The sequence below is a fragment of the Lolium perenne genome, chromosome 6 (genome assembly GCF_019359855.2).
Source record: "Lolium perenne isolate Kyuss_39 chromosome 6, Kyuss_2.0, whole genome shotgun sequence".
Lineage (NCBI taxonomy): Eukaryota > Viridiplantae > Streptophyta > Magnoliopsida > Poales > Poaceae > Lolium > Lolium perenne.
In genome coordinates this window covers 257,252,987-257,276,061 of record NC_067249.2, presented here as the reverse complement: position 1 = coordinate 257,276,061, position 23,075 = coordinate 257,252,987, and the positions used below count along the sequence as shown (strand labels likewise).

The 23,075-nt window shown below is 46.7% G+C and overlaps 2 pseudogenes; both read right to left on the bottom strand.

Moving 5' to 3' along the window:
• Nucleotides 1-6,577: 6,577 nt before the first annotated feature.
• LOC139832712 (uncharacterized) lies at nt 6,578-9,907 on the bottom strand (annotated as a pseudogene).
• A 5,564-nt stretch (nt 9,908-15,471) lies between these two features.
• LOC139832711 (uncharacterized) lies at nt 15,472-18,800 on the bottom strand (annotated as a pseudogene).
• Between the last annotated feature and the right edge of the window lie 4,275 nt (nt 18,801-23,075).

The following is a 23,075-nucleotide window of genomic DNA, read 5'->3' as shown; positions in this document are numbered from 1 at the left end:
GCTCAGGTTGATGAAAGTACTTTTTCAACTTTTTTTTCCTTAGATATAGGCGGCTCGGGCTCAGGCTGGGGCTTTTTCTTGCCAAACTTCGGTTTCATGTACCGTTCCCTTGCGATCTTGTCATTTTCCTCTTCTGTATAGTCGTAAGGTCTCTTGGGAGGAACCTTAGGTACTCTTGGGAGGGGCTCTTGTCGGCGTTTCGGTGATCGGTTACGGCTCATTGCCGGAGCGCTCCGATTTTTGCTCTTAGACTTAGTGGTGGGCTGCGGCGTTGGAGAAGGCTCACGCTGCGGTAGAGAAGGCTCACGCGGCAGCGGAGAAGGCTGGCGCGATGGAGACGGCTGACACACTGGAGACGGCTGCATCGGTGGAGAATGGTGGCTCGGTGGAGACCTTGTTGGCACCGTCCAACCCGGAATCACAATGAATTCCTTTCGCCATAGAACTGTAGTGTTCTTGGCTTCTCCCAGCTCTAGCAAATCCCCTTCACCGGCAGGGTGGTCAAGCTTCAGCGGCCCATACCCATCCATAACTTGATCCACCCCGGCAACAGCGTAGCCATGTGGAACCGGTCCGCAGTGGTATCTTTGATCAGGTACTGGCGGTAAGACATAGCCGATCGCCGCCTTGAGCCATAAGTAGCCCATCACTTTGACATGTAGCTCACAAGGTGTCGACTCTGTGATATGATCCACAGGGTAGCGAGGAGCCATCTGCGGATCCACATCTGCATCATCACCCGGCAGCTCCGTGGAAGCCACGCTGCTTTTCCGCTGAGATCCCTGGCCGCTAGCATCGAATGTAGCTTCTTCTATCTGCGGATTAGCTTGAGGTTGGGTGACCATTTGGGAGCCTGACATTATCTTCCTCACTTGCTCCTCTAGCTTAGAAACGCGTTCTTGAACCACATCATTTTTCCTCTGACGGCTTCTATCGGGATATTTCTTCGTTTCTGCAGGAAACCCAATACACCACGGCTTGCCACCTAGTATGGTTCGTGTTTGTCCTGGGTGTTCAGGATTCCCAAGGGCGCGTGCGAGCTCGTCCTTCTCTCTTTCAGGGCGGAACTTCCCCTCTTCAACTTCCTTTGCAACATTTCTAAAGGCTTCGATGGAAAGTGGGTTTTTCTTATGTCTTGGTGTATATATACATTTCCCTTGTGAGTTCAACGTGCCCACATGCGCGTAAAACCAATCCCTTGACCGCTGGTTCCATTTCACTACCTCTGGCTGGATCCCATTACCAATTAGGTCGTTCTCCCATTTCTCCCACTTAGGCCTGCCAGCCTTGTAGCCTCCTTGCCCCATGGTATGGAAGTACATCTTATTAGCAGCATTTTTCTTATTGGTGGCTGACCTTTTCTTTGCCCTCTCCGATGTCTTGTACTTCACAAATTCCTCCCAGTGGGCTTTTATCTTCTCATAGGGGCCATTGAAATCCGGAGTCTTTTTTTCCTTGACAAACAAGTTTTCCAATTTCTTCTTGTAGCCGTTGAACTGTATTGCCATCTTCTTAAGAGCCCACTTCTTGACTCTTCGCTGTACGATATTCAGCTCAGGATCCTCAGGGTCTGGCCTGTCATTTTCAAATTCAGAGTCAGTTGGCTCCGGTAAGATGAAACTTACCAGGAGCTTCCTAAACATCAGATTTTTGGATCTCGTGTCGACATAAGTAACTCCTTTCGCATTTGTAGGTTTCTTCCATTCTTGAGTGGTGATCGGGATGGTGTCCCTAACAATAACTCCGCATTGACTTACAAACTTTTTTGCGTGAGCCTTGGGAGAAATCGGTTCGCCATCTTCAGCGATTTCCGTGATGGTGCACCTTTCATGGTCTTCCATCTTTCTGGCCGCGCCTCGTTTAGTTCTAGTAGATTTTGTTGATCGGGAAGTCTAAAAGAAGAAACAATGTTAATATATGTATATGCACAAATCTGGAGGCTTGGTTAATTAATATATATACACCTCGGCGCCGTCAGCTTCTCCCTCATCGGAGTCGTCACCTTCTCCCTCACCGGAGCCATCTCCACGGTGGTCTTGCTCATCTCCCTCACCGGAGCCGTCTCCAAGGTTTTGCTCGTCTCCCTCGCCGGATTGGTTCAGATAAAGAGAGGTGATATCGTCATCATCATGCATAATGTCCTCGACGATGTATCCCTTTTCTAGGTCCCGTTCCATAGTTTCTGCAAAGACTTACAAGTTATTCTAATGCTATAAACACAGCGAAGCAGTAATTAAGGATAATGCTCAATACATGATCAAATATTAGAGTTACACATGTATATAGGTACTAATTAAGGATAATGCTCAATACATAATCAAAGATCGGAGTTACACATATAGCTCGATCGGGTCCATTTTTATTTAACCCTAATACATCACTAGAATCTCTCAACGGCGCCGACCGGGTCCTGAGCCGCGCTGGCTGAACACCCAAAGCCACGGAACAATAACAGGATCATAGCTAATGTGAGATCCCTGCATAACTGACTATCCGCTCGTATACCTGGTGTCTAACGCATACAGGTAGCGGCGAACGTGCTTGTCCTCCTCTCTAATGCGCTGAGCTACCACCTCCTGTGGGGCCGGCTCCCTCTGAAATGACCGTGGCCCACGCGACCTGCACTAGAGAATATCCGGGTCGACGACGGGACCCGAATTCCGCATCAAGGTGTGCGCCCCGGAACATAACACCTCCCAGTGCCACCCCGGCGGAGCCCAGTCCCGGACCTCCCCCATCAGCAGCATCTGGTCCAGAACGGTCCCAGCTCCACGACGCGGCGGGCGCGGCATCGTAGCTATGCAAACTAAATAATATATGTACTAACATAATTAAAAAATATAATATTGAATTTGAATAACTTATGAATATATATTACTAACAAATATTACTACTTTTCACCACTTTTTTCTAACATATACATTTTTATCTAACAAATATTTCACTACTTTTTATCTAACAAAATTTTTCTAACTATTATTTCTAACTAGTTTTTCTAACTAATACTACTACTTTTATATAAATACTACTACTTTTTATCTAACAAAAAATTTCTAACTAATTTTTCTAACTAAATACTACTACTTTTTATCTAACAATTATATATACTTTAAAAAATAAACCTAACTATACTAATAAAAGTAACTAATAAACTAAGAAAACTAACAAATTTATAACAAAAATTATACTAATAAACTAACAAAATAAACCTAACTAATAAACTAACAAATTTATAACAAAAATTAAAAAAAAGTGGTGGCCGGGGCTCAACTTGCCGGCGGGGGTGGGATGAAGGACGGCGGCGCGGGCGGGAGGAGGACGGCGGCGCGGGCGGTGGCGGCGTCTGCGGAGAAGAGGAGGCGCCGGCGGCGCGGGTCGACGGAGAGGAGCGGACGGGCGCGCGGCGGGCGGAGGAGGAGGCCGACGCGCGGAGAGAGGAGGCGGCGGCGCGGGAGGCGGGCGGACGTCGGCGGTGATGGCTAGAAATTTTGGCAGCCTGCCAGCATCCCTGCAACTCCTCGCGCGCGGTCCTTAGGCGTTTCTGTTCTGGTCGATCTGGGGAAGAAGGAGGAGGGCGCGGAATAAATACTACGGACCTTTAGCACCGATTCGTGGCTGGAACCGGTGCTGAAGACCCTTTAGCACCGGTTCCAGCCACGAACCGGTGCTAAAGGTCTGAATTTTGGCTGCCTTTTGGGTGGCGCCAAGTGCACCCTTTAGCACCGGTTCCAGCCACGAACCGGTGCTAAAGGTCAAATTTTTATATTATTTTTGTTCTTTCCTTGTTTCCCGCCTTATTTTTCTTTCATTGGTTCCCGCCGCACGAGATAGGTTCCCGCCACAACGCCGCAGGATAGGTTCCCGCCACACGATGCCGCGCGGGATATTTTCCCGCCACGACGCGCAGCACGGAGATTTCCCGCCTACACGCCCTCTATAAATAGTACGTCCCCGTCTCCCACTTCACTCACCGAACCCTAGCCCATTTCACAATGCCCCCAAAGCCGCACCCGCCGCTGGTGGAGGTGGACCCGCAGCTCGCGGAGATAGAGGAGTGGGAGGAGCTGCAGCAGCAGCTGCGGCAGGAGGCGGCAGCCAGGAGTGCAGCAGCGGATGAGGTGGACCCGCAGCTCGCAGAGATAGAGGAGTGGGAGGAGGCGGCGCTAGCAGCTACCATGGAAGCATTTGAGAGGTAGAGTCTCCAGGAGCTGCATAAGCGGCCGCGTGTGGCGGATCTGGATAGTGACGAGATGCATAAGCGTCGTCGTGAGGAGGAACTGCAGTAGCTGCTGCGGCAGGAGGCGGCAGCAGCGGATGCGCGGAAGAACTAGTAGAAGTCGTTATTTTAGTTTAAATTTAGTTAATGTATCTTGTTAAATTTCAATAAAGTCATTGTCGTTGTTTTAGTTTAAATTTAGTTAATGTATCTTGTTAAATTTCAATAAATCGTTGCCGTTGTTGTAGTTTAAATTTCAGTAAAGTCGTTGTCGTTGTTTTAGTTTAAATTTAGTTAAATCTGAGATGGTGGGTTAGTTTGTATACCCCTTTTATCCCGGTTCGTGGCTGGAACCAGTGCTAAAGATGGGGGGGGGGGGCTTAATCTAGGGGAGGCTTATCTGGTGTTTTCCTTATCTGGGGTGGCCTCATCTATGGGGGAGGGGATTATCTGGAGGCACACCGCTATATATAGCCCCTCCGGGGAGAGTAGAGAGAGCAGCCCGAGAGCAGAGAGAGGAGAGGCAATGACCAGGAAGGAAAGAGCCTCTCCGGCGAAGCTTCTCGAAGATGTCTTAGATGGCCGGCCGTCTTAGACATCTTCGGAAGCTCCACCCGAGTAACTCTTCCCGCAAGCAAGGAGTCCCGCTCGGAAGCTGCTAGTATACACCCAACAACCAGTAGCTCAGGGTAAGGAGGGGAGAGCATAGAGAGCTTCCTGGGAGCTGGTATACACCAGGCGACGGTGACCTTGAAGGAAAGAGCCTCTCCGGCGGAGCTTCTCGAAGATGTCTTAGATGGCCGGCCGTCTTAGACATCTTCGGAAGCTCCGCCCGAGTTAACTCTTCCCGCAAACAAGGAGTTCCGCTCGGAAGCTGCTAGTATACACCCAACAACCAGTAGCTCAGGGTACAAAAGGAGGGGATTTTTATGAGCTATCGTGTTCGAGGTTTCATGGCATTTAGGTCAAACGACCAATATTACTGATAGAATCGCGACATAGTTTGTGATAATGTGCCCATATTGTGCACACATGTGCATCTTGGGATGTCTTACGATGTTGCAGGGGGAAGTTTTCCTTTTCATCGCACGAAAAATCCATTTTCCATTTTCGAGGTGCCGAAAAGGGGGTGTTTTGTGAAGCAACCACCAAATTAAAGTTTCACATTCGTACCAACACATTTTTAAAAAATACTAGACCATCTAAGATGGATAATTTTCCAACCGGTGTATCTGGAACCTTTCTGTCCACCCCTCATGCAAAAAGACAAATTCCTGCCGAATCGGTAGGAGGCCGGCCAGATTTAAACTACAGGCACATGATATAATGCTCAAGATTTTTTGTAAAAATATTTATTGGGTTCACAACATGCTATTTCATCAGATATCCAGTGCAAGTTTAGCGAAACTCCGCCACGAGCGAAGGATCTTCATACCCGCCGTTTTGAATATAGTTTGAAACGAGCATAAAAAATTAAAAAACGATCCAAACAACGCGAAACCTTCGCGTGCTATCATATTATGTGTCATAGTTGCAAAGAAAAATAATAAACTTGGATAATTGCATACATCACAAAAAATCCTTCACAATATGAGCTATCGTGTTCGAGGTTTCATGGCATTTAGGTCAAACGACCAATGTTACGGATAGAATCGCGACATAGTTTGTGAAAATGTGCCCATATTGTGCACACATGTGCATCTTGGGATGTCTTACGATGTTGCAGGAGGAAGTTTTCCTTTTCACCGCACGAAAAATCTATTTTCCATTTTCAAGGTGCCGAAAAGGGGGTGTTTTGTGAAGCAACCACCAAATTAAAGTTTCACATTGGTACCAACACATTTTTCAAAAATACTAGACCACCTAAGATGGATAATTTCCCAACCGGTGTATCTGGAACCTTTCCGTTGACCCCTCGTGAAAAAGACAAATTCCTGCCGAATCGGTAGGAGGCTGGCCAGATTTGAACTACAAGCACATGATATAATGCTCAAGATTTTTTGTAAAAATATTTATTGGGTTCATAACATGCTATTTCATCAGAGATCCAGTGCAAGTTTAGCGAAACTCCGCCCCGTGCGAAGGATCTTCATGCCCGCCGTTTTGAATATAGTTTGAAACGAGCATTAAAAATTCAAAAACGATCCAAACAACGCGAAACCTTCCCGTGCTGTCATATTATGTGTCATAGTTTCAAGGAAAAATAATAAACTTGGAGAATTGCATACATCACAAAAAATCCTTCACAATATGAGCTATCGTGTTCGAGGTTTCATGGCATTTAGGTCAAACGATCAATGTTACTGATACATCACAAAAAATCCTTCACAATATGAGCTCAAGGTACAGGATAATAATATATTATGATCGCTTCGATCGTAACCATGGAGCATCTTCAGCATTTAACGCGATGGTTGGGTCAATGTTCACTCTGAAGGGCGGAATTTCACCAAACTTATTATAATATTCTGACATGTCTGTCTTGTCCTCGACTCTCACGATGGTTCTTTTCCCTGAAAGAACTATGTGACGCTTTGACTCATCGGATGAGCTCGTTTCCTTATGTTTTCTTTTCTTCGGTCTGGAGGACATGTCCTTCACATAGAAAACCTGAGCCACATCATTAGCTAGGACGAATGGTTCATCTCTGTAACCAAGATTGTTGAGATCCACTGTTGTCATTCCGTACAGTTGGTCTACCTTTACCCATTTTCCGTCCAGCTTGACCCATTTGCACCGAAACAAAGGGATCTTAAAAGAAGGTCCATAGTCAAGTTCCCATATCTCCTCTATGTAACCATAATATGTGTCCTTTTCCCCATTGTTAGTGTTTGTTGCATCAATGCGGACACCACTGTTTTGGTTGGTGCTCTTTTTATCTTGGGCGATCGGGTAGAAGGTATTTCCATTTATCTCGTACCCTTGGAAAGTCACTACAGTCGAAGATGGTGACCCGGCCAACAAGTACAACTGATCTCCAACATCTTTGTTATTAATGAGATGTGTTCGCAGCCAACCGCCGAAAGTCTGCATATGTTTATGTGTAATCCAGTCTTCTGACTGCCCCGGGTGTTGGGAGCGTACAATATTCTTGTGTTCAGTGATATACGGGGCCACCAAGGTGGAACTTTGTAGAACTGTGTAGTGTGCTTGAGTGAAAGAAATCCCGTCCCTACATATCATTGATTTCCTTCCTAGCGTGCCTTTTCCATTTAGTATCCCCCAATGCCGCGATTCAGGAACACCAATCGACTTAAGGTCAGGAATAAAGTCAACACAGAACTTAATGACCTCCTCTGTTCCATAGCCCTTGGAGATGCTTCCTTCTGGCCTAGCATGGTTATGAACATATTTCTTTAAGACTCCCATGAACCTCTCGAAGGGGAACATATTGTGTAGAAATACAGGACCGAGGATGGCAATCTCTTCGACAAGGTGAACCAGGAGATGCGTCATAATATTGAAGAAAGATGGCAGAAACACCAACTCAAAACTAACAAGACATTCCACCACATCCTTCTGTAACCTTGGCAGACTAGCTGGATCGATTACCTTCTGAGATATTGCATTGAGGAATGCACATAGCTTCACAATGGGTATTCGAACATTTTCCGGCAGAAGCCCCCTCAGTGCAATCGGAAGCAACTGCGTCATAATAATGTGGCAGTCATGCGACTTCAGGTTTTGGAATTTTTTCTCTACCATATTTATAATCCCCTTTATATTTGATGAGAAGCCAGACGGCACCTTGATACTGTAAAGGACTTCAAAAAATATTTCCTTCTCTGCTTTGGTAAGAGCGTAGCTGGCAGGACTTAAGCGACGCCCCGTATCTTTCTTGTAATTCTCTTCTTTCTTGTTTTTTGGGACTTTCATACGATACTGGTCCTCCCGTGCTTCTGGTGTACCTTTTTCCTTCCCATACACGCCTAAGAAGCCTAGCAGGTTCACGCAAAGATTTTTCGTCACGTGCATCACGTCGATTGAAGAGCGGACCTCTAGGACTTTCCAATAGGGTAGCTCCCAAAATATAGATTTTTTCTTCCACATGGGTGCGTGTCCGGTAGCGACGCCATTCGGAACAGATTGACCGCCAGGACCCTTTCCAAAGATTACTTTTATGTCCTTGACCATATCAAGTAAAGCATCACTGGTACGGAGTTCAGGCTTCTCCCGGTGATCTGCCTCACCTCCGAAATGATTGCCTTTCTTTCTGATGGGGTGCCTCTTTGGAAGAAATCGACGATGCCCCAGGTACACAACCTTCTTACATTTATCCAAATATGCACATTCGGTCTCATCTAAACAGTGCATGCATGCATTTTATCCCTTGTTTGTCTGTCCTGAAAGGTTACTAAGAGCAGGCCAATCATTGATGGTCACGAAAAGCAACGCTCGTAGGTCAAATGATCCCTGTTTGTGCTCATCCCACGCATGTACACCTGGTTTGGCCCACAACTGCAAGAGTTATTCAAATAATGGCCTTAGGTACACATCAATGTCGTTGTCGGGTTGTTTTGGGCCTTGGATGAGCACTGGCATCATAATGAACTTCCGCTTCATGCACAACCAAGGCGGAAGGTTATAGATACATATAGTTACAGGCTAGGTGCTATGACTGCAGCTCTGCTCCCCAAAAGGATTCATGCCATCTGTACTTAGACCAAACCTTACGTTCCTCGCGTCACCTGCAAAGTCCGGGAACTCTCTATCGATTTTCCTCCACTGCGACCCATCAGCGGGGTGTCTCACCTTCTCGTCTTTCTTACTGTCTTCTTTGTGCCATCGCAACAACCTGGCATGCTCTTTATTTCTGAACAGACGTTCCAACCGTGGTATTATAGGAGCATACCACATAACCTTGGCAGGAACCCTCTTCCTGGGGGGCTCGCCCTCAACATCACCAGGATCATCTCGCCTGATCTTATACCGCAGTGCAGTGCATACCGGGCATTTTTCCAAATTTTCGTACTCAGCGCGGTAGAGGATACAGTCATTAATGCATGCATGTATCTTCAGCACCTCTAATCCTAGAGGGCAGAGAACCTTCTTTGCTTCGTACGTACTGTCAGGCAATTCGTTATCCTTTGGAAGCCTCTTCTTCATTATTTTCAGTAACTTCTCAAATGGCTTGTCACATATACCAGCCTCTGCCTTCCATTGCAGCAACTCCAGTGTGGCACCGAGCTTTGTGTTGCCATCTTCGCAATTTGGGTATAACTTTTTTTTGTAATCCTCTAACATGCCCTTTAATTTTCGCTTCTCGTTTTCAGTTTCTGCTTCTCTGTGTTCATCAGCGATGGCCCGACGAAGATCATCATCAACGGGCTCATCTGACGCCTCTTCATCTTCAGCTCCTCCTACCTCTTCATCTTCATAATGCCATGTTGCAGTATCACCGTAGTTAGGGTACATATCATCATCCTCTTCTTCTTCATTGTCTTCCATCATAACCCCTCTTTCTCCATGCTTGGTCCAACAATTATAGCTGGGCATTAAACCTTTCCAAAGCAGGTGGGAGTAAATGACTTGCCATTCACGGTATTGCTTTAAGTTCCGGCAACCAACACATGGACAACATATAAAACCATCTTCCTGTGGGTTTTCGGCAGCCACACGGAGAAAATCTTCCAGGCCCGAAGTGAACTCGGGTAGGCGTCGGTCAAGGTACATCCATTGCCGCCAGTTCATCTACATCAAATAATTAAGTTTATCAAAAAACCATTACAAAACATCATAATCTATATAAATAGTGGAAATTACCACCGTACAAATGAAAGGGTAAAGTTGCTTAACCTTGATCGAGGAGGAAAGAAAGAGGAGAAAGCTTAAGTATCAATCTGGCACCTCATATCATTTTTGTTTTGTGTGAAATCAAGCGGCATCATTCTCTCAGACATTTCATCGAGCACCTCATGTGCATGGCAAAGAAAAGCAAGCAAGCACACAACCCTCACACCTTCCACCAAGAAAAAATGAACCGAGGGGGCTAGTTGGAGGGTGAGCTGAATATATAGGGCAAAGGGGAGCTTTAGCACCGGTTCGTGTCACGAACCAGTGCTAATGTTTTCCTTTAGCACTGGTTCGAAGGTTTCGTGGCTGCCACGTGCCCGGCGACAAACCTTTAGCACCGGTTCGTGTCACGAACCGGTGCTAAAGATACCGCACGAACCGGTACCAATACCGCGGCTGGTCCCCTGGACGTCTAGACCGCACGAACCGGTGCTAATGACCCCCTTTAGCACCGGTTCGTGCCAAATCCGGTGCTAATGCTCTTTGGAGCAAAAAACCAAAGCCCTCTTTTCTACTAGTGGTTATCGGAAAACACTTTGAGCGGGGGGCACGATTGGTTTTCCTGTTCTCCGAGCTGGGGAACTTTTTTCGCGATTCTACGCGGCCGCTTCTTCACAGTTTTTTCATGTGACTTCGTAATAGAGCGGTCATAGTCTGATAACAGATCAGGCGGTGGTCGCTTCAGGTTTTGCAGAAGTCTCTTCGCTTTGACCAGGTCTATGACCTGTCCGGCTGGGGCCGTTTTGGTGCTAACTGGCGTTGCACATCGGCTTTCACGGATGCTGAAGTTTCCTCTTCAGTCATCTCGTATGCTAACTTGGGAGGAGCCGCCTTGTCTTTCTTGCTTGTACTACCTGTTGAGGATTTCTTGGGAGTTGTAGCACTAGCGGCCGGATTGTTGGTCCGCTTTAGCACCCGGGGTTGAGTCTTCGCAGGCGGCTGAGTCTGCTGAGGCGGCGGGGATGGGTGATGCACCGGAGGAGATGGCGGAGGCTGCAGAGACGGCTAAGGCGGCAGAGATGGGTGACGCGCCGGAGGAGACGGAAGAGGCTGCGGACACAGCGGAGGCGGTGGAGACCGATCTGGATTGCTACTTTGCTGAGTCGGTGGCCTTGGCGTCCAATCTGGAAGCACGATGTGTTCCTTTCGCCATAGAATGGTATTACCTTTATCTTCTCCCAGTTCTGTCAGTTCCCGATCTTCACCTGCAGGGATTTCAAGCTCCAGCTTCTCCCACTCCTTCACAACTTCATCCACCCCAACAACAGCATAGCCATCTGGAATAGGAACGTAATGGTAAGTTCCTTTAGCCTTACAAGGTAAGGCAAAGCCGTCCGCCACCTTCACGGAGATGTTCATGAATTTCACATGCATCTCACAGTTTTCCTGCTGCGTGATATCATCCACGGGGTAGCGAGCAGCCTCGGTCATTGCATCATGATCATCAGCCGGGAGCTCCGCGGAAGCCACGCTGCTTTTCCGGTGAGATCCTGGGCCGGTACTATCCAATAATGCAGGATCTCCGAGCTGCTTATATGGGTCGGTACCTTGCTGGCTGGTAATTGACTCTAGTACCTTCTGCTGCCCCGCTACTATTTCTTCTAGCTTCTTCAGCCGGTCATCATCCCCTTTCTTTTTCCTCCCTCGGCTTCTATAAGTATCAGTGCTGTCGGGAAACCCATACTTCCACGGTACGGAGCCTTCTGTGTCCCGTGTTTGTCCCGTCTTTTCCTTATTCCCGAGGGCGCGTGATAGCTCGTCCTTCTCTCTGTCGGGACGGAACTTCCCGTCCTTCACGTCGTTCATTGCAGTTTTAAGGGCTGCGAGGGGTGCTGCAAGTTGTTCTTCCGTAAAAATACACTTCCCTGTTACTGGGTCCAACCTTCCACCCATTCCGTAGAACCAAAGCTTTGCCTTTCGGGCCCAGTCCTTAGTCTCTGGTTCGACATCTTTATCAACCAGGTCGTTCTCTTCTTTCTCCATCCTAGGAATGACACCCTTGTAGCCAGCTGACATCATGCAATGGTGATATGTCTTCTTTGCAGCATTTATCTTATTTATTGCTGACCTTTTCTTAGCTGTCTCCGATGTCCTGTACTTCACAAAATCGGCCCACTGATCTTTTAGCTTCTCAGTGGCTCCTGTGAAATCCGGAGTCTTGTTTTTCTGGATATAGTCCAAGTTCAATCTTTTCTTATAGTCCTTGAATTGTGTGGCCAACTTTTTCAAAGTACACTCCTTGACTTTTTCCTCTATGTTTATATTAGCTGGGTCCAGCGGGCGGTAGGGTGAAATTTACCATGAGCTTAGTCCAAAGCATTTCTTTGGTTCTGTCATCCACATAACTTACTCCATCCTGCTTTGGCTTATGCCATTCTTGAGTTGTGATCGGGACGTTGTCCCTTACAATAACTCCGCATTGCCTTGTGAATATTTTTGCGTGCCTCACAGGAGCAATCAGTTCGCCATCTTCACGGATTTATTCGATCTTGAACCTTTCATGTTGTTCCAACTTTTTGGCCGCGCCTCGCTTCTTTACAGAAGATTGGCTCGATCCGAAGGGCTAAAGAAGAAAAACCATTAATATATGTACATAAAAACAATTAATGCATCTAGCTAGCTAGTAGAGGCTTAATTAATATACCTCACCGGAGCGCTCAGCTTCCCCCTCCACTTCCTCACTGGAGAGCTCCACTCCCTCATCGTGGTTGTTTAGAAACGATGAGATGACATCGTCATCTCCATCTCCTTCGTTATTTCCTCCATCGAAGATCATATCCTGGAGGATGTATTCGTTATCTTCATCTTTGTCGTGTTCCATAGTTTCTGCAAAGATAACTGACTTGTGGTTAACGGCGATGTTCCATATTAACGGCGATGTTTCATATTAACGGCGATGTTGAGGTACTATATGGACCACGGTGGCGCGCGTTGCCGCGCCCGTCCATAGTCCCGATATTGCAGGCGTCCCGATATTGCAGGGTACTCTATGGACCGGTACTATATGGACAATGGTGGCGTGCGTTGCCGCGCCAGTCCCGATATTTATACCTACACTTGGGGAAAAAATCTACCTATACTTGGAGAAAAAAATCGCAGCTTTCATTGAACGAATTCTTGCTCCTAATCTTGCAACGAATATAATGTATATCAATACATAGAGTATTTTCAAACTAAATTCTACCTATACGTATATAATGTATATCAATACATAGATTATAATGTATATCAATACATAGAGTATTTGCAACGAATATAATGTATATCAATACATAGAATATAATGTATATCTAACTAAAATAAACACTAAATTCTAACGTATTCTACACTAACTAATTCTACCCTTACGGAGAGGGGGCAGGGGGAGGCTCACCGGAGACGGGCGGCGCGCGCGCGAGGACGGGCGGAGCTGCACGCGAGGACGGTGGAGAGGACGCGGACTGGCGGTCGGACGGGCGCCGGCGGAGAGGACACGGACGGGCGGCCGGAGGAGCGCCGGCGGAGAGGACGCGGATGGGCGGCGCGTGTGGAGGGAGAGCGCGCAGCGCTGGTGGGGCGGCGGCGCGGGTGAGGACGACGGCGGCGGGAGAGGACGACGGCGGCGGCGATTTGGGCAGCCTGAGGGCGTCGGTGCGAGCGGCGGCCTCCGGAGACGATGACGGGGACTTGGGACTTGGTGGATTTTCGCGAGAGCTCGATTTGGTGGAAGGGGAGAAGGGAACCGCATATAAGGCAGAGGCCTTTAGCCCCGGGTCAAGCCACGACCCGTGGCTAAAGGGTGTTTTCGCAGGCCGCCGAAAAGGTGCGCGCAACTGCCACCTTTAGTCCCGGGTCGTGGCTTGACCCGGGGCTAAAGGGTGTTTTGGATTTTTTTTTAATTTTCGTGTAAAATTTGGTTCCCGCCTTATTTCATATTGAAACTATCATCAAGCTCGTAAAATACATAGTAAAATAATTATAAATCATAAAAATGCATATAGCATATCAAAATGTTCATAAAATAAATACATCCAAAATATAATTTATTCTTTATGAGATATCAATTATTTAATATTTCTTATTTTTGATTTTTTGGTGGCCACGGCAAATTTCGGAGGATGGGTCTATGAAATATATCAAAAGTTAGGCAGCAAGCTGCTGATTTGATCTCAAGGATAGCCATTGTGATGAAGCAGTGCCAAGAGGAGCAGCTTATGAGTCACCTCGGTGTTGTGCTGTATAAGTACTTGGGAGGGGAGTATCCGGAGGTCCTGGGTTCAATTCTCGGAGCTTTGAAGGCTATCGTGAATGTGATTGGTATGACCAAGTTGACATCGCCTATCAAGGATCTTCTTCCTCGGCTGACCCCCATCTTGAAGAATAGGCACGAGAAGGTCCAAGAGAACTGCATTGATCTAGTTGGTAGGATTGCTGATCGTGGAGCAGAATTTGTACCAACTAGGGAGTGGATGAGAATTTGTTTTGAGCTGCTGGAAATGTTGAAGGCTCACAAGAAGGGCATCAGAAGAGCCACTGTGAACACATTTGGTTATATTGCGAAGGCAATTGGGCCACAGGATGTGTTGGCCACTCTGTTGAATGTCGAGAATGGTGTTTTGAAATCTCTCTCATTCCTCTTTGAGTATATTGGCGAGATGGGCAAACACTTGGTAAAATTCTGGATCTGTATGTGGAAACTCCCGCCACGGGTCAACCGGAGCCTATTTTAAGGTAAAGTAGGCCCAACCTCTGCTTTTCATGTACATATGTCCTAAACAAACCAAAACAAGGAAAAAACTCCATTGGTCAGCCCTCGTACGGAGAAAGCTATAGGGGTAGATCTGCGGGGTCCCCGGGGCCCTGTTTTGGCCAGATGGCAAACTGAACGAAGTCAGAAAATCCCACGAAGCCGCGTGACATCATTTTAGCAAACTGAACGAAGTCCTAATTAGGGAATTCCAGTCACCAGACGAAGAGATGAAGAAGAGATGAAGAAGATTGTCCTGAAGGTTGTTAAACACAGTACGGAGGGTGTAGAGGCTGATTATTTCCGGACTGACATCCTTCTAGAATTTTGCAAAAAATCATGAGGTTGCTATCATGTAGCTGTAGTTCAAAACTGCCACAATTTCGGAAGGTTTGACCGACAGTTGACCAGACACAAAATGGATGCTCAGGTCAATTCCAAATTCAACCATCTGCTCAAGTGTCCACCAAAGGTCCCCTAGAACCCACCCAGGGTGGTGGGGACCACTAGAAATTAAAAATTGTGGTACTTCCTTCACAAAAAACACTATTTTTGCACTAAATAAATGAAAAAACACTGTTTTTGCACTAAATAAATGAAAAGTGCATTTTCTTTAGAACCAAGTGGTACCAAAAGGAATGGTATATTGATTGCCATGTTTAGATACACAGTTGTGCCAAAAATTGGCTCATTTGAGATACACACTCCTACATAAATTGTTTAATACATTATTACCCTATCTAGCATATGTCCATTGCTTATGATCGCGTCGGCCGTAACCATGGAGCATCTTCATCATTTAACAGAATGCTTGGGTCATCCTTCACTGCGAAGGGCAGAATTTCATGAAACTTATCATAATCTTCTGACATGTCTGTCTTGTCCTCCACTCCACGATATTTCTTTTCCCTGAAAGAACTATGTGACGCTTTGGCTCATCGTATGATGTATTCGTTGGCTTATTTTTTCTTTTCCTCGGTTTGGTAGACATGTCTTTCACATAGAATACCTGAGCCACATCATTGGCTAGGACGAACGGTTCGTCTCTGTAACCAAGATTGTTGAGATCTACTTTTGTCATTCCGTACCGCTGGTCTACCTTTACCCCTCCTCCATTCAGATTGATCCATTTGCACCGAAACAAAGGGACCTTAAAACAAGGTCCATAGTCAAGTTTCCATATCTCCTCTATGTAACCATAGTATGTGTCCTTTTGCCCATTGCTATTTTTTGCATCAATGCGGACACCATTGTTTTGGTTGGTGCTCTTTTTATCTTGGGCTATCGTGTAAAATGTATTCCCATTGATCTCATACCCTTGGAAAGTCAATACAGTCGAAGATGGTGTCTTGGCCAAGAAGTACAGTTGATCTCCAACAGTGGTGTTATTCATGAGATGTGTTCGCAACCAACCACCGAAAGTCGCCATGTGTTCACGTGTAATACATGAGTCAGACTGCCCCGGGTGTTGGGAGCGTAATATATCCTTGTGTTCATTGATATACGGAGCCACTAAGGTGGAACTTTGTAGAACTGCGTAGTGTGCTTCAGTGAAAGAATGCCCGTCCCTACATATTGTTGCTTTGTTTCCTAGTGTGCCTTTTCCACTCAGTCTCCCCTCATGCCGTGATTGTGGAACACCAATCAGCTTAAGGTCATAAATAAAGTCAACACAGAACTCAATGACCTCCTTTGTTTCATATCCCTTGGAGATGCTTCCTTCTGGCCTAGCACGGTTATGAACATATTTCTTTAAGACTCCCATGAACCTCTCGAAGGGGAACATATTGTGTAGAAACATAGGACCAAGAATGGAAATCTCTTCGACTAGGTGAACCAGGAGATGCGTCATAATGTTGAAGAAAGATGGTGGGACCACCAACTCAAAACTAACAAGACATTGGACCACATCTTTCTGTAACCTTGGCAGAATATCTGGATTGATTACTTTCTGAGAGATTGCATTGAGGAATGCACATAGCTTCACAATGGGTACTCGAACATTTTTCGGCAGAAGCCCCCTCAATGCAACTGGAAGCAATTGCGTCATAATCACGTGGCAGTCATGAGACTTTAGGTTTTGGAATTTTTTCTCTGCCATATTTATTATTCCCTTTATATTCGACGAGAAGCCATACGGGACCTTGATACTGCTTAGGCATTCAAAAAATATTACCTTCTCTGCTTTGGTAAGAGCGTAGCTGGCAGGACGTTTATCCTTCTCGTTCTTCTCTCGATGCATGCTCTTTGGTTCATCCATACGTTGCTGGTCCTCCCGTGCTTCCGGTGTATCTTTTGTCTTCCCATACACGCCCAGGAAGCCTAGCAGGTTCACGCAAAGATTATTCGTCACGTGCATCACGTCGATTGAAGAGCGGACCTCTAGTACTTTCCAATATTCTAGCTCCCAAAATATAGATTTCTTCTTCCACATGGCCGCGTGTCCGGTGGCGTCATTCGGAACAGATTGACCGCCAGGACCCTCTCCAAAGGTTACTATTTGATCCAAATCTTTGACCATACCAAATACATCATCACCAGTTGGGAGGACAGGCTTCGGGCGGTGATCTGCCTCACCTTTGAAATGCTTGCCTTTCTTTCTTACGGGATGCTTGGTCGGAAGAAATCGACGATGTCCCAGGTACACAATATTTTTACATTTTTCCAAATGTACACTTTCAGTCTCACCTAAACAATACGTGCATGCATTGTATCCGTTGTTTGTCTGTCCTGAAAGGTTACTAAGAGCAGGCCAATCATTGATGGTTACGAAAAGCAACGCTCGTAAGCCAAATTCCTCCTGTTTGTGCTCATCTCACACACGTACACATTTTTTGCCCCACAACTGTAAAAGTTCATCAACTAATGGCCTTAGGTACACATCAATGTCGTTGCCGGGTTGCCTCGGGCCTTGGATGAGCACTGGCATCATAATGAACCTCCGCTTCATGCACAACCAAGGAGGAAGGTTATAGATACATAGAGTTATAGGCCAGGTGCTATGACTGCAGCTCTGCTCCCCAAAAGGATTCATGTCATCTGTACTTAGACCAAATCTTAAGTTCCTTACGTCATCTGCAAAGTCCTTGTACTCTCTCTCGATTTTTCTCGACTGTGACCCATCAGCGGGGTGTCTCAACATCCCGTCTTTCTTACGGTCTTCTTTGTGCCATCGCAACAACCTGGCATGCTCTTTGTTTCTGAACAGACGTTTCAACCATGGTATTATAGGAGCATACCACATAACCTTCGCAGGAACCCGCTTCCTGGGGGGCTCGTCATCGCCCTCAACATCACCAGGATCATCTCGTCTGATCTTATACCGCAATGCACCGCATACCGGGCATTCACCCTTATTCTCGTACTCCTCACCGCGGTAGAGGATGCAGTCAATAATGCATGCATGTATCTTCTGCACATCTAATCCTAGAGGGCAGAGAACCTTCTTTGCTTCGTATGTACTGTCAAGCAATTCGTTATCCTTTGGTAGCTTCTTCTTCATCATTTTCAGTAACTTCTCAAATTCCTTGTCACGTATACCATTCTCTGCCTTCCATTGTAGCAATTTCAGTGTGGTACCGAGCTTTGTGGTGCCATCTTCGCAATTTGGGTACAACTTTTTTTTGTGATCCTCTAACATGCGCTCCAAGATCTCCTTCTCCTTACAGTGTCTGCTTCTCTATGTGCATCAACGATGGCCCGACGAAGATCATCATCTAAGATGGGCTCATCTGGTGCCTCTTCATCTTCAGCTTCCCCCCTTGCAGTATCACCGTATTCAAGGAACATATAGTTGTCATCATCCTCTTCTTCTTCATTGTCTTCCATCATAACCTCTCTTTCTCTGTGCTTGGTCCAACAATTATAGCTAGGCATGAAACCTTTCCGAAGCAGGTGGCTGTGAAGGGTTTTCGAGGAAGAGTAATCCTTCTTGTTCTGATAGTCAACACATGGACAACACATAAAACCATTCTCACTGTTTGGCTGAGCCATACCGAGAAAATTATGCAGGCCCGAAATGAACTCGAAAGTGCGTCGGTTACCGTACATCCATTGCCGGTTCATCTGCATCATATAATTAAGTATATCAAAAAACCATTTCAGAACATATATATATAATGAATAGAGAAATGACACACATGCATTGTACAAATGACAGATCAAATGGGAAAGTTGCTAACCTCGATCGGCGAGGAAAGAAATATGAGAAAGCTTAAGTGCGGCACCTCATATCATGTTTGTTTTTGTGTGAAATTAAGTGCCATCATTCTCTCATGCATTTCATCGAACACCTCATATGCATACAAAGAAAAAAAGGCTAGTACTCACCTCTCACTTTCTAAGAGGGAAAAACAGAGGAGAGGGCTGGCTGGGACGGTTGCATTTATAAGAATATTTAGTCTCGGTCGGTGGCTTGAACCGGGACTAAAGGCCCACCCTTTAGCCCCGGCTCAAGACACGACCCGGGACTAAAGTCTCTCACCCAGGCCGCACCGCCTTTAGTCCCGGGTCAAGCCACGACCCGGGACTAAAGGTCCAGTACGACCCGGGACTAATGCGTCGCGGTCCCCGTGCGGCGTCCTGGCCACTCGAACCGGGACTAATGCTGTCATTAGTCCCGGTTCGTGACTCGACCGGGGCTAAAGCCCAATTTCGGGCTGGGCGAAATCCCTCTTTTCTACTAGTGTATCTTGAATGTTCGTGCATGGCTGCTTGCATGTCATTTCTCTTCTTCTTTTGAAGAACTGATTGCAAATGTCTAAAGTAGACACAGGAAAGGCATTAAGAAAGGGCAAAAAATAACACGCATGTGGAAGTGTTAACTTTATTTCAATCAACCTCATCCGCTAGGTGTTGTTGCAAATAAATAGTCAAACGATCTGTTACTTGAGACACTACTCAATAGGCCTACGTGTATACTTAGGTCGTTAATTTGACCAACTTAATAAGAGTTATATCATTAGAAACTTTAGATGTTCTATTTTCTAACGGTATAATTTTTGTGTTATATAATTGCTATTTTTTTAAATAATACGATTTTTTTATTAATTTCCACAAATAATACGTGAATCTGGGTTTTTCCAAAAAATAGTACGGCCTCGGCCACCGCGATGCCGACCAGGGCCTATCGGCCACGGCGAAACCGAGCAGGTCCTGTCGGCCACGCCTACGCCGACCGGTCGTATCGCCTAGCCCGCCCGTCCACCGACAGGCCTGTCGGCCACGAGCGGCGGCCTTTCGGCCACGTCGACACCGAAAGGGCTTTCGGCCATCCCCACGCCGAAAGGGTCCAGCACCAGAGGAATTAACCGTGACGCCTCGCTCCTCCTTCTTCCTCCTCTCGCCTTCGCTCTCTCTCTCTCTATTCCCAAAAACAGCTCAATGCTGTATCGATTTTGAGCTGATTTTGAGACGATTTTCCACCAAAATTTCATCCTAGAGCTAGTAGGGAGCAAGGGAAACCCCGATGTACTGATGGGTTAGCTGGTGGAGGCGATTTGGTGGTGCTCTTTTGAAGCAATGGTGGTGCAGTGTTGGAGTTTGGTGTGGGTAGGGTGAGCTGCGTGGTGGTGGTGGTGCTCATATGGTGATTCAAGGCTGGTGGACGGAGGTGCTTCGCACGCTTCAAGGGTAAGCCCTAATCCCTCGCTAAATATAGTTTATTGTATATTGGTAATGCGTGTATGAGGGTATGGCTAGTTAGCTGTTTGAATTTATTGCCGGTGGATTAGTTAGATTTTGTAGTTAGCTACCGGTTGTGCGGTATTATTTATTTAGGTGGCCTAGTAGTTTCTTTTTGTTTCGGCGGTATCTTTTAGACGGTATTATGTTGTTCTGCATAGTATTTGACGAGTGTAAATATTTTTTAGGCCAGCACAGCAATGTCTGAGTTTGTTAAATTTGTCGTTAACCATGGTTCTGGTACTGTCCGAACAAATCAGATGGGAGCTGATTGAGTGAGTTTCAGTTTGTGGAGTTGGAATTGACGGCCCCTAAAACATGGACCGTTAGTCTGTTGAAGGATTGGTTGACAGTAAGTTTCGGGATCAATCCTAAACCATACATTGTAGGTGTGCATGCATTGTGGACCAAGTCAAGATCAAACATTTTCTGGCATTTGAGGCCGATAGATCGGACCTCTCAGTGGGTGCACTGGTTAGAAGGATGCGAAAACAGGGGAACTCATGCCATCACCTTACTTCTTCCCGTGGCGAAGGAGCTCTCTTCGCCTGAAGGCGGGGGTGGGTACGATCCTGGTCATGGCAGTGAACCAACTAGAGGTGGTGGTTACGAATCAGGACAGAGCAGCCAGGCACACGCTGCAGGTGGTGGTTACGAATCAGGGCAGAGAAGTGAAGCACACACTGGAGGTGGTGGTTACGAATCATGGCAGAGTAGTCAGGCAACAAGAGGAGACGGTGATAGTGGCGAGGCAGATGCTGACGATGAAGATGGCAATTTGCAGAGGTAGATGGAAGAGGAAGATACATATGGTAATAGTGGTAATTCCGATGATTCCGATGATTCGGATAGAGAAGAGAATGAAGAGGATGCGCTGATTCCTGATTCACGGAATCAAAACTTCTCGTCCACAATGACCGTGAACGATGGCCATGATTCTGCCTGGGATTATCACCAGAACAACATCGCCAAGGGGGCCAGATATCCCGACAATAAACATATGCAGGACGCAATCATTGCGTGGGCAATGTCCACGTAAAGGGTTTTCAAGACAACCGTGTCATCTAAAAAATATTTGACAATGGTATGCAGAGCAGTTGATTGTCCCGCCAGGGAGCATGGCTATTGCCCTCAGTATGACACGACGTGGGTGGTGAGCGACTTAGTGTTGCACACATGTGTTATTTCACACATGCTTCAGGATCATCAGAACCTTTCGTTGACTCTTCTGGCTCGGTTGTTTTACATGAAGATAGTGGAGAGCAAAGCGATGGAAGTGAGTGCTCTCCAGAAAAAAGTTAGAGTCAGATTTGAAGGGCTAAGCAGAGGGCACTGGAGGGCTAAGCAGAGGGCACTGGAGATCAGATTTGGGTCGTTCCTAGACTCGTACGACTCTGTTGTTCGTCTGCTCCACACACTGCAGGCGAGGAATCCAGGAACATATGTCAACATCCAAGACTTCTTTATGCCTGAGTTCCCAGCTGTCAGGGTTCTGCATTGAGTGTTCTTCTCTTTTGCTATATGCATCGAAGCTTTCAGGCACTGTCGACCGGTGTTATGTGTAGATGTCACGTTTCTCATAGGCAAGTACAAGGGCTAGAGCCTGACCGCCATTGGTCAAGACGGCAACAATCAACTCGTCCCACTCGCATTTGCTTTCGTGGAGAGCGAGAACACTGACAGCTGGTTGTGGTTCTTCAGGCAGCTAAAAATAGCAATTGTGAAGGATAAGCCAAATGTGTGCATCCTTCATGACAGACATGTAGGTATACTCAGTGCGATAAAGAGATTGAAACAGCCTGGGCCCGACGAAAAAACGCCATGGCAGAACATGCAGAGTCGATGGTGCATGCGCCATCTAGGGGCAATTCTTTTCTCACAGTTTAGGAGTAAGAGCCTTATGAATCTGTTCAAAAAACTCTGCAAGCAGAACCAAGAATGGAAGTACACTTATTTGCGGGACCAGGTTGATGAGTTCAGTAAGCAACATGTTAGGCAGAGGAAAGCTGCGCGAGACGCAACAGTAGCAGCACATGTAGCAGCAGTAGCTGCACAGGCAGCAACAGGACCAGTACCCGCGGAGGACGAACCTGTTGGTCTTTGTGACATGCCCGGATTTGACCCGCCCGGTACTTGAAGAAGGATTGGGAGGCACATTAAAACCTCTGAACAGTGGATAGAGCACGAACCTCTGGAGAGATGGTCTTTGCTTCACCACACACGTGGATCTAGGTACGACGTGATGACTACCACACTACTAGGAAAAAGGTTACCCATGGCGCACCTGTTTTTGCTACCCGTGGCGCACATCCCGTGCGCCACGACTAGCACGCCCTGGTAACAAATAGGCGTGGCGCACGGTTTTGTGCGCCACGGGTAATGCATATAGCCGTGGCGCACCAAGTGGTGCGCCACGGGTAAGGAAAATCGGTGCGCCACGGGTATATTTTTGAAATGTGAAATTTTTTGCGATTTTTTTTGCTTGTTTTTTTCGAATTATTCTTTTTTGCTCGTTTTGTTCTCGTTTTTTTTTGCTCCATGGCGGCGGCTCCGCGTCGTGCAGGGAGAGGCGGAGGCAGAGGTCGCCGGGGCGGCAGGGTGCGTGGAGGCGGAGGTGGCCGAGTCGGGGCAGGGCGCATGGAGGCGGGGAGAGGAGGA